This window comes from Pezoporus occidentalis, unplaced genomic scaffold (assembly GCF_034315485.1).
Source record: "Pezoporus occidentalis ecotype Australia unplaced genomic scaffold, CSIRO_AGI_Poc_V1 ctg88, whole genome shotgun sequence".
NCBI lineage: Eukaryota > Metazoa > Chordata > Aves > Psittaciformes > Psittacidae > Pezoporus > Pezoporus occidentalis.
In genome coordinates this window covers 2,394,357-2,406,777 of record NW_026916242.1, presented here as the reverse complement: position 1 = coordinate 2,406,777, position 12,421 = coordinate 2,394,357, and the positions used below count along the sequence as shown (strand labels likewise).

The 12,421-nt window shown below is 37.7% G+C and overlaps 1 protein-coding gene across 13 annotated transcripts in view; it reads left to right on the top strand.

Annotated features, from left to right (window-relative positions):
• Positions 1-12,421, top strand: part of B3GALT1 (beta-1,3-galactosyltransferase 1) — a 204,657-nt gene that overhangs the window by 145,147 nt on the left and 47,089 nt on the right. For 10 of the 13 annotated variants that reach the window (XR_009961962.1, XM_062604695.1, XM_062604693.1 and 7 more), the window contains one exon: positions 2,853-2,957. The exons of 2 other annotated variants lie outside the window; for them this stretch is intronic. The gene's annotated coding sequence lies outside the window, so the exon portion shown is untranslated. Of the gene's footprint in view, positions 1-2,555; positions 2,690-2,852; positions 2,958-12,421 lie in introns of those variants that run through there. One more of the 13 variants, XM_062604697.1, reaches the window with a different exon arrangement.

Genomic DNA, 12,421 nt, shown 5'->3' with positions numbered 1-12,421 from the left:
AGCTGAAAACTGCCAGGAAATTTTTTCAAACAAAGAACCCTCTTCTCTGCAGTGCATGCATGTACTTTTTCTCTCCACAACAGGGCAAAAAGCCCTAGATTTGGTGATCAGCAAGAGCCTCGTACAAGATTGCTCTCTTTTCTAAAAGCATTCCTCTAGGGAATTAAAAGTGATCAAGCAGTCTGAAAAAGGGCAATCTTAGTCTGGGCTGAATACAGATCAAACTTATAAATGAAGCTGCACATCAGTTAGACTTGATGCTGATAAGTATTGACAGCAGCATGGCGTTTCCGCTTTCCTTGGACCATCTTCTCTTCAAGTCTAACTTATATAGATCAAAATAATTATACTGCTCTGTACTGGGTTCAGCAGTAGCAGTCATTTTTCTCCTTAGTAGCTGGTGCAGTGCTGAGGTTCTGACTTTCCGCCTGGGAATAGCACTGATAACACCAATGTTTTTAGTTACTGCTCAGTAATGTTTACTCTGACCAAGGACTTTGAGTCTCATGCTCTGCCAGGGAGGAGGGGAAGCTGGGAGGAAGCAGAGACAGGACACCTGACCCAAACTAGCCAAAGGGGTATTCCATACCACAGCATGTCATGACCGGTATATAAACTGGGGGCAGTTACCCAGAAGGAGGAGATCACTGCTTGGGTTGGGCTGGGTATCGGTCGGCGGGCGGTGAGTGGTTGTATTCTCTTCCCTTGTTATTTCCTTTATCGTTATTATTATTGGTGGTAGCAGCAGTGGTTTGTTTTATACCTTAGTTACTGGACTGTTCTTATCTCAACCCGTGGCAGTTACATTCTTCCGATTCTCCTCATCCCTCCTGGACTTGGGGGGAGGAAGAAGAGGGAGTGAGCAAGCGGCTATGTGGTTCTGAGTTACTGGCTGGGCTTAAACCATGACATGCTCTTCTGTACTACTGTCAAGATGTTCCTGACACTACATGCTGCCAGGTTTCAACAGGATTAAATTTTACCAATTAGGGAAGACTTATTAGTGGGCATTACTTTAAACAGGGATTTAAGAGTGGCTGCTTTATGTGTTGCAATCTTGTTTGTTTTCAAAAGAAATGTAGTAACAGATAGTAAATTCCTGTCTTAGTTTGAATTCCACAGCAATTTTATGCTTTCAAAATGGTTGTTATAATTCCTTTCTATCTTTGAGGTGCAAAAATTAGAAAGAGTTCCTCACTGTTTTGACCCTGTTTAAGATTTTAAACTCTCTTTTTCAGATAGATGTCTTAAGAAAGTTGTATAGTTTATCTCTGACCTGCTTACAGGAAACATTTCATATCTATTTTATTCCAAACTCAAGGTGGAAAAGAAACGACTGGTGGGGGAGAGGAAGAAGTTAATGACTATGGAGATAGGGAATTTTGTAAGAAGTCCGGGGAGGGGGGGAAGTGGCAATTTCATTGATGTTTCTGCATCTAAAAACAAACACCAGATTTGATTTAAGGTTCATTACAAAAGTACTGAGCCTAACCCTAAAATTTAGTATTGTTTAATTAGAAAATTATTTTGAAAAAATTAAGACTTTTTTTCTTATTCAAAGTATTCATAGTAAAATTTAAAAGCAATTGGGATAAAAATCTTACAGCCAATTCTAAGATATTTGAGTTACAGTCTTTTTCATACTTTTGCCTTTGCTGTACTATGCAGGGCTTCTATGCAAGAAAACTTCCTGATATAAACTCAACAAGAATAAGAGCAGTTCCATATTCTGACTTATATTTCTTTATTTCTCAAATATTCTGTATACTAGTGTGATTTCTATTTGTATTGTACAATTCTGAAAGTCTCCTAATTGCAAGACATCCTAAAATAGATGTAAATTATCTGGATGGGCATAATCCAATTTCTCATGGGCAGGTGTTCATATAAAAGTCAGCAACAAGTGGGCAGTTACTGGTGAGGGGTGCTAGGAAATTATTTGGCTCAGAGCTGAACTTCCTATTTAACCACAGGGATGACCAAATTAAGTCAGGGTCAAGTATGTGACACAGCAGCTGTGCCATGCAGCAGATAAGGACTTCTGGTATATAAATAGTAAATTTGTTTTCATTTTCTAATCCACTATTCGTGTCTTGCAATTCACAGCTGCTGCAGGAGAGATAGTGGCTTTCTGCACTCAGCCTTTAATTTAGGCTTTCCAGTTTCAGCTCCTTCCCAGGCTGCTTGAAGCCTTTATGGTGGAGCAAGACCCTAACACTCAGTGCATCACTTCAATAGCTCACCTCTGGTTTACAAGGAGAGCTTTACTTTACAAGGAGAGCTTTACAGCTGTCAAATATGGCAGAATAACCAGCTAATGTTCCCCCCTCCAGAATAATAGAGATGCTTCAATCTCCCTAACAGAATGAAATGACTGAACGGGGAGTGAGCTTCTTGCCTGCAGAAGATTTTACTCTCAGATGTAACACATCTAGAACGCCTGGTAATCACTATAAATATGCTTTTAACATAGAGTGGGTTTGGGTTCTGTAATGCTTTGGCTGAATAATCTGTAATTTTCTGTTTCAGTAAATGAAAATAAATTGATTTATGGCGGTTAATGTACAGGTACTGAAAATGGTGACTGATTTTTTGGTACCCATCAGTCATCTTACTCCATCTGTTTCCTTCACTCATTACACTGGAATCCTGCTTCACAAAATGGAATCCAAACTCTATCTACAACACAGTGTAAGTTACCTAGTTACCCAGCTGAAAGACATTTTCAAAATAAATCACTTTCCTTGTACTCTGTAGAAGGCGACATCGATTTCGTTGTTAATATATGTATGTCTGAGGAATCCTTCTTTCAACAAAATATACAACTGTCAGTAAATTTCCTTTAATTTCAGATTGTGCACTTCAAAAGAATACCATAAAGGCTCATCATTTTAATCAATTATTGATTACACCTTGGGGACTTTCCATCGATTCGACTCGATGCTGCTTTTAAAATGGTAAGTACCTACATAACTGTATGATATTATAAACTGGTTTAGATTTTTATGGCTAACACAATAGTATAAATGCACAGTACTGTATGATTTAATTGGATAGTATAGCTTTTATTAAATTGTATTCACTGACTTTTTTTACTCTTTAACAGTTCTTTGGCCTGTTAATGATTAAAGATTTTGCTTTGGCTCTTTACACTACATGTGTTTAACAGGAAAATAAAACCTAAGAAAGCCCTCGCACCTTTACAGTCCAAGACAGAAGGTACAATAAAAACACTGAAATTATTTTTTCTGAGAAATTTTTCATAGCACAAATACAAGAGCCACTACTAAAACCTATTTGTTCTATGGGATACTATAAACAAAGGATACTTTCATTATTGTCTCATCTTTAAGGCACTGTGGTGAGGTCATTCGAAGGTTGAGAAAGGGGGGGAGTTGCTGTTGCTCTATAAAAGGGCTCACAGAAGTATTTCAGTAGTCATGGTGTTTTTCTTTTCTATACTAACACAGTATCTAGAACACTTGTTCTACATATCTACATGCCCTAAATACTTTGCTTTATGCATTTACCATTTTATTATTAGCCTCCTATTAAAAGGGAATAGTTAGATTTCTTCTGCAGCTACAAAGGACTTCTGACTAATAGTGAATTTATACATAATAAAACATACAAGAATGTTAGAATGCAGAATACAGTTAACAGGAACAAGGATTTGAAGACAATTTTATGACCAGGATGATAGTAACACTACTCATCATTTTTGGGGGTTGTTTTGTTTTGTTTCGTTAAATCCCACTTCATTTTGCCAAAATGTCAATATTATAACTGTCCATAAGAATTTTACTGAATCAAAAGCAGTAAATTACCAAATGTCTTGAGACACAGAAGGAGCGTTTATAATACAGGATATTTAAAAAATACATAGCGAAAACTTAAGTTGGAAATTAAATGTTTTCCAAAATGAAAAATGAAACAAGTGCTGGTACTAGCACTTTGTAAACAGATATTTCATGTTAGAGATTCATTATATTGATGTAGGTGACTAACAGAAATGAGGATTGCAGTCCTTTTAATCTTCATGTGTACATTTAAATACACATAACCCATTTCTCCTTTCTACGGCAGAGTTTGAAGTACTTACAAATGAAAGCAAAAACCAAATGGCTGGTATTAATCATACAGGAAAAAAAATAAAGTCTGTATGTCTCCTGTGGCCTTCTAGAAAGCATTAACAATAAAGTATTTGCATAAAGTTAAAGCAAGAAAACACTTATATGTGAGGAAACATGCATCTTTTTGACATCTGCAAGCCACATCTCTTGATCTGCTCTATAAATAGCAACTACTTATTGAGAGACTAAAACCAAGACAGTGTCCTAGAAAATAAGAGAGACTGTATGTTTTAGATATACTCAAAATAGTGTGAATAGATCTGTATCATACAGATACACAACTATTAAACACATTTGAATTATAAATCTCTTTTGGTCTAGTCTTCCTCCTTTTACAAGCAATAAACTTCCACTAACTCCTTTCACAGCAGTATCAGCCTTGATTCATTCTTGAACTAGTAATATTTTCTGGCCCACAGAGTTATCAATATTAACAATGACTGTCAGAAGACCTGTACAGGCTGCAGTGAAAAAAAGTATTCATTTCTCTAAATGAATGCCTGAGCTCTGACTTTCAAGTGAAGACAGAGATCAGCAAGTCAGCTGCTGTTCGTATTGCTTTCTTACTCATAATCAAAAAACGGAGGCTTGCGAACTGCTTACTAATATAATCCCTTCCTTCCCAGGAATTTGGTATAAGTTTTCTTATAAAATAACTTTATTTCCCTGCTTTGATTATAAATATAACTGAATTTGAATTTGAATATAAATAGTATGATCCAAGGCTAAATTCCAAACCCAAAAGTTGACACAATATAGGGTGTCAGCAGTGAGGTTGAAATTTCAAATTAATATGTTGAGTTAATCCCATGAAGGTGGGTGTAAGGGCTTCTCGGTTTCAAGGAGTGCTTCAGCTGCTGTCTTTTTAATGTTTCCCAGACTCACTGCAGAAGTGCATATCAAGCTGTTTCTTAGAGCAGATAGCAACCTGTTTGTATTTTGGCAAAAGGAAGCTGCAAAGGACAAATAGAAGGCACTTCAGCACACAGTGCTGGAGAGCAGTGTTAGAGGGACAAACATGGAACCGAACAGGGAAAGTTATCTTCCTTGTGAGCTAGGGGGAAGGAGGTGGCCGAATGGAGTCACAGAGCTCAGGCAAGTTCAAAGCTGCATGCTGTACGTCACAAAATTAAATCAAACCATGGCCTTTATTTTTAGACATCCGCATGAAGAGAAGGGAGATTAAGATGCCAGAAATTATTATCCTTCACAGGCAGAGTCACTCAGGAATCCAGTCTCTATGAGTGCAGATACTTGCAAACATTGATTCACCAGGATACAGCACTGAGCTACAATTCACGTAGTTTTAGTGCCATGCAACAACCCAGCAGTCAAAAAACTTATCCCATTAGAACAGTGTACAAATTGACAATCTGCTACGCTGCTTTGCAAAATCATCATGGGAGCAAATATCTTTAGGTTTGCCTTAACCTACCATCTGTCCACACACAAAGTCAAAACGCATGCATTTACACACATTTTGCTAGCCGGTAGCAGACATCAAGCATTATTCCTTTCCCCCACCCTTCTCTTTAATAGGGAGACGAGATAAGAGAAAGTCTTCAGTCATGGCATATACATTTTCTGTGAAGAAAATAAACGAAAACAACTGGATAAGTATCAGTGTGCAAAAAAGCACAGCCCAGGTGGAATACACAACCCAGTGCACACACTCACTGTCTGCTGTATACTGAAGAATATTTACACAAATATAGGGAACAGTCAGTGGCAACAGGAGGCGGCACTTGTATTTTCACAGAATCACAGAATCCCAAGGGTTGGAAGGGACCTCAAAAGATCATCTAGTCCAATCCCCCTGCAAGAGCAGGGTAACCTAGAGTACATCACACAGGAACTTATCCAGGCGGGCCTTGAATATCTCCAATGTAGGAGACTCCACAACCCCCCTGGGCAACCTGTTCCAGTGCTCTGTCACTCTCACAGTAAAGAAATTTTTCCTGATATTCACATGGAACCTCCTATGCTCCAGTTTACACCCATTGCCCCTTGTCCTATCACTGGACATCACTGAAAAAAACCTAGCTCCATCGTCCTGACACTCACCCTTTACATATTTGTAAACATTGGTGAGGTCCCCCCTCAGTCTCCTCTTCTCCAAGCTAAAGAGACCCAGCTCCCTCAGCCTCTCCTCATAAGAGAGATGTTGCACTCCCTTAATCATCTTTGTGGCTCTGCGCTGGGCTCTTCCAAGCAATTCCCTGTCCTTCTTGAACTGAGGGGCCCAGAACTGGACACAATATTCCAGATGCGGCCTCACCAAGGCAGAGTAGAGGGGGAGGAGAACCTCTCTTGACCTACTAACCACCCCCTTTCTAATGCACCCTAGGATGCCATTGGCCTTCTTGGCCACAAGGGCACATTGCTGGCTCACGGTCATCCTCCTATCCACCAGGACCCCCAGGTCCCTTTCCCCTTCACTACTGTCCAGCAGGTCAGCCCCCAACCTGTACTGGTACATGGGGTTTTTCTTCCCCAGATGCAAGACTCTACACTTGCCCTTGTTGAATTTCATCAAGTTTCTCCCCACCCAACTCTCCAGCCTGTCCAGGTCTCGCTGAATGGCAACACAGCCTTCTGGTGTGTCAGCCACTCCTCCCAGGTTACTGTCATCAGCAAACTTGCTGAGGGTACACTCAGTTCCCTCATCCAGGTCGCTGATGAAAATATTAAACAGCACTGGTCCCCAGCACTGACCCCTGAGGGACTCCGCTAGTCACAGACCTCCAGCTAGATTCTGCCCCATTAACCACAACTCTCTGCCTTCTTCCTTTCAACCAGTTCTTGATCCACCTCACTACCTGATCATCAAGCCCACACTTCCTTAGCTTATCTATGAGGATGCTGTGGGAGACAGTACCAAATGCCTTACTGAAATCAAGAAAAACCACACCTACCGCTCTACCATCATCCAGCCACCTAGTTACTTCCTCATAGAAGGCTATAAGGTTGGTCAGACATGACTTCCCCTTGGTAAAACCATGTTGGCTGCTCTTAATGACCCCCTCATCCTTGATATGTCTAGACCAGTGCCTTCTGCGACCTATTTCAAATCAGCTGGGCATTAACCTAAATAGCATTTACTTGAGTTTGAAATAAATTACACATCCTTGGCCCTAACTTCCTGTTTCAGAGTGCAACAATATTTTAGTTTACCCTAAAGCGAGGACAAAATGAATCATGTAACTCTAAGTGGATGCATTAAGCATGCTAAATGAGGAACGGGCATGATCATTTAAAGCAAAAGCAATTAGATCACAGGAATGCATTTAAATACTTACAGCAGCAAGTATTTCATTTCCAGCTACTTGAGACTATGAGACCATAACCTGAAAATTTAGTCAATTACTTGATTTGTAGACAAATGCTAAACTACAGGATTTTAGCTTTCCATGGTTAACCAATCAGAACATGCTTTTCATTCATTCTTGGTGTTTAGATTTTATTGTTAATGCAGAAAATCTACATAATCCTGAAGGTGCAGTGTCAAATAAATGAAACTTAATATAAAAATAACAAGGCCTGTTGCACTTTTTGGTAATTCTTCATATTTAATTAACATAAAACTTCACTTCTGAATTTTAATTCACTGACAAATAGCTTCATTAACATAAAATTATGATTGCCTGTGGTGTTTCATGTCCCTCTAGAAGGCTAACTCAAAAACATACAGACTTTGGAGAGGAAGAGTGGCAAGTAGAAACACACTGGAAACAGCCTTAGGTTGCACTAGTGAAAGCAAAATTCCCTGTACAAACTCAAATCGAATGGGATCTTGGAGGTGACAGTAGGAGGGGGACTTCATAAAGCAAGTTGAGGGAATGATGACTGGAGGAACCTGGCAAAGGAAAAACAGGAGATTCCTCAAGAGGAGATACAACAAAAGAGCTATCTGAATTAATTTGAAGAACTTTTGACAATGACTTCACACAGCCTTTTGAAAGACTGGGAAATAAATTAGAAGGATTAAATAGTATCTGTCAATTGTCAGAGGGATATGCCTCTTGTTTCTCCCCATCTTGTTTATCATCAAGTTCAGCATTATCAGTAGAACATTTTTCACCTTCTCTTATAGAGTTACAAACAGCAGTCCCGATGCCGTGATCATGGCAAAAGTTGCTCAGCTGTGCCTGATTTTCTCTGCTGCTGAATCATCTATAATAATCAATGTATTGAAGAATAAACCCAATAGAGTTTTCATGATGGCAACCTGAGGAACTATACTAAAATGAGAATTATGTATGTATATGCAGAGTTTAGCCCTCTGTAGAGGACCCAGGCTTGGCATGAAATTGCTCTTCAGCTTGATAGGCAAACAAGAACAAAATACGCTGATCTTCAACTCAACATAATGGCGGTATCTACACTGCAAAGCAAAGAGGTGAAATTTCACTTTAGTATCATATCTTATAGAAAGAAATAGCATTTGCTTGTTTTATTTATGCAAGTTTAGAGGATACTGACATACATAGACACAAAAAAGAGGATCTTTAAGCTCCCTTCCAACCCCAACCATTCCATGATTCTATGATCAGGAAAATATGTGCAAAAATAAATATATTCTGTTCTTGAACTTACTCAGTTAACAATAACTGCCATATTGGTGAATGACAAACATCTCAGGTAAACTGAAACCCATTTTTCTGTTAGAAGTGCATTAGAGATATAATCTTAGATTTTGCTAATACACCAAGAGTTAAGCTCCAGGAAAAATCAATAGTGTATTACTGATTGCAAAATTTAAACAAATTTAACAGAGGTCTACTGTTAGAATTTTCATCAGGCCAATGTAAGACCTCTGGAATGTATTTTTGTAGATGGATGGCCTGTCTTCTCTAATGACATAATTTTGCAGAGAAGAATCATTTGATGAATGATTAATATACCGAAGTGAAAAGATGTTGAAAAAGGGGTTGCAAATGTTTATGGTTCTGTTAATTTATTTTTCCTCTATGAGTAAAAAACACTTCACAAAAGGAAATTAAATCTTTGAAGAGTAAAATATGCTAGTAAAAAGACAGTCTCCCCTATGTAAAATGATTATATACGTAACTTCTTCAAAGGCAAAGAAGCAAGCCAACTGCATAACACGTCTGGCACAGTATCAGTATAGAATATCAGGGGAAAGGAGAGAAAGGAAAGTTACATTTTGAAATTATATTACTATCAGAGCAATAAAGATGTAGGTTTTTAGCTGATACCAATGTCTCTCAAAAAACACTAACCCCATTTATCAACAAAAAATAACATTTGCCCCTCCTTCAAAAGCAATCTGGGAAATGAATCTTTGTGCTCTCTATACAGAGCGCACAGCCTGGATATAATTTATTTTAGTTAGTCATCGTAGCTAATTTAAAAGCTATGTGGACATTGCTACTCAGATATTATTATGGACCAAATGGTCATTTCTCAACCTCCTCCTATCTGAGCCCAGAGGGCTTGTCATCAGCAAGTCATGAAAGCACTCGGCTTCTAGCAGGCTTTTCATTCTTCTGCTCTGAAAGCACTAGGGAGGTCCTATAACATGAATTTAACTCAGGTGGCAATCACATGAGGCATTGTTGTACATGCCAGGTGCCACTTTCCCTCATCACATGGTAAAAGTTTGAATATTCATAAACATCAAAACAAATATGAACATTTTTAATGATGGGAATTCAGTATAGCAGTGGTGGTTCTCTCACCACATTTTTTCTGCTTCTAACACATGCACGAATACTGTCATATCCTCACCATTTGCCTTAAAATGATGTTCTAAACATTTTTCTCTGTCCATAAATCTTTCCAAATCTTGTTGCCTCACCTTTAATCACCATGTTATTATCTAACGTCCCAATTAGTAGTAAGTTATAAGATAATTCAGCTACTCAATAATCATTATCTTAACCTAGACTTTGTAATCATAACAGCTTAACACATTTTTTCCACCACGTACTTCAAAAAGTAGCAGCCAATAACAAATTTTAACCTTTAATATCACAGTGAGCAGAATGAGTTTTGCCACCAGTTTTAATAGGACTAATCTTGTATCTAATTAATGTATTCTTCTTAACAAGACAAAAGTCAGTGAGCTTCCAATAGAAAATTCTAATTTCTTCATTGGAGACTTCTCTAAGAAGTATTTTTGACTTGTGCCTAGACAAGTGACACAGGGTGCTGCAGGATATGGCTAGCATAGCATTACACTTGTCACCCAGAAATAGAATAGACTGTACTGGAGGCTTAGCCTTAATGATATTTAAGCGTAGATTCCAAAGACTATGAACTAAAACACAGCATCCTGAATTTCATCTTCTATCTTCAGAAACACCTGGATTCCTATCTTCTTCATCCAGATAACTCTATTGAAGAGCATTGATTACCCTGGTATTTGTTTCAGAAATAGAAAGCTAAAGCATACAAAAACATTTGTCACAGCTAGAAGAACAAAACATAAGTAAAGTCTTCTGTGGTATACAACTTCAAACCTTCTTTCTAACACTAGCCTGAAAAGGGCCAGGAATAAGGAATGGACATGTTTGTATACCTACAGCCCAAAGAATTTGATGAGTTTTCATAAAGAAGAGCTTACAGCATTGTGCTCCCAATCAAGTAAGTCTGTAGCAACTCCAGCTTTAAGCAATGTAGAACAAGCTAGATTTTATCACCCAGGGGTGGCAAAGCCTGAAGGAAATATTGGGAAAAACAACATTCATTGAGTCTAAATTTCCATTTCCACCTTGAATAAAATTCTAACATGACCATGCAGATGAATTTGAATTTAATAAATTCTGTGTAAGAAAAAAGTCTGTTTACAAAAAGAAAACTTGTATGACACAAATATATGAAACAAACCCCTTTCCTCAAGCATGGATGAGAATTCATTTAAGGTTTCTTTCTCCAATGGGTATTTAACAGAAGTTTAATTTATCTAATTGCTTTAAAAATGACAAAAATCGGTGTTTCTTTCAAAAAAGGTATGAACCAAAGTTATCTCATGATGAGGCTTGAATTATCTTTAGTTCCTCCTCTTCAGAATTTTTTTTATGAAAGAGATTTATGAAGAGTTTCAGTTGTGTGTGCCAAATTAAGGTTGTCATGACTGATAAACAGATAGGATATCATATTTGAAAACAGAATCTCTTCTAGCAAAGAAAAAAAAGGTGCTCCTGAGTACAAAGGCAGTATGCTTTTTGTCTCACTATATGTAATACTGCCATTATTCTTTCTTACTAGACAACGTATCAGCTAAGAGTTCTGTCCTCTTCTTTTGTTCGCTGATCATAGCATAGGGGTGTGGATAAGACTCAAGAGTCATTCTGGGGAAAAAGAAATTTGAAAGCTAAAAAAACCCAAAACAAAACAAACAAGACCACCCTGCACCTCCCCTAAACTCACCAATATGCTACATCCCAGCCTGAAAATTGCTTTCAGTAACAGAATGACAGACAGAAGCCTCTGAAGATGATGAAGTGGCCTTCAAATACATATCAACCAGAAAAGTATATTATAATATTCGGGAGTCTCTTTGTTTCTTTTCATCGATACCTCTTGAATTTTATTCATACGCAAAATTCAAGATTTTTGTGCTCAGAGAGAAAAATCTGCCTTTTTAAAACTTTAGTTTTATGGAAACATCAGTGATATTTCTGAAAATGGACCTGCCTAAGATGACTTTGGATCTTTAAACTGATACACAGGATGTGTGTCTTTTAGATCAGTGTCTCCTCAGCTTAGGAAGAACCAGCACTTTGAACTTTAGAATACATTAATTGATCTATTTGTTTTTGAACTTACAGATGAGTGAATTTATGATTTTTTTAAAGATAACTTCAATTCTTTCATCCAAGATGTCTTGTGTAAACAGAACTGATGAGCATTAAAAGCATCAGCATAACATATATTCACTTTCACTGTTTTGCTAGAGTGCCCCTAAGTATAGAAGCGACAGTTATTGATAAATGCAAGCAAAATTCAGGCCCACAAAGAGATGTATAATTCATATGTTAGAATGTTCTTGCATGTATGTGGATTATCTTTACAATCAATTCACAAGAAAATAGGAAAGCTTGGAACCTAGAGGGCAGATTTTCAAAGATTTATACAGGAGTTACACTCATTAATTCTATTAATGAATAATAGGATTAATGTCTACAGCACTATGTGGCTTTCTGAAAGTTCCACATTTAGACAAAACTTAAGCAGATGAAATAAAAAAAAAATTAAAAATCCTAACAACATGTCAACCAGTGATTATGCCTTTCTATTCATGTATAAGCTGCTCAACAGTA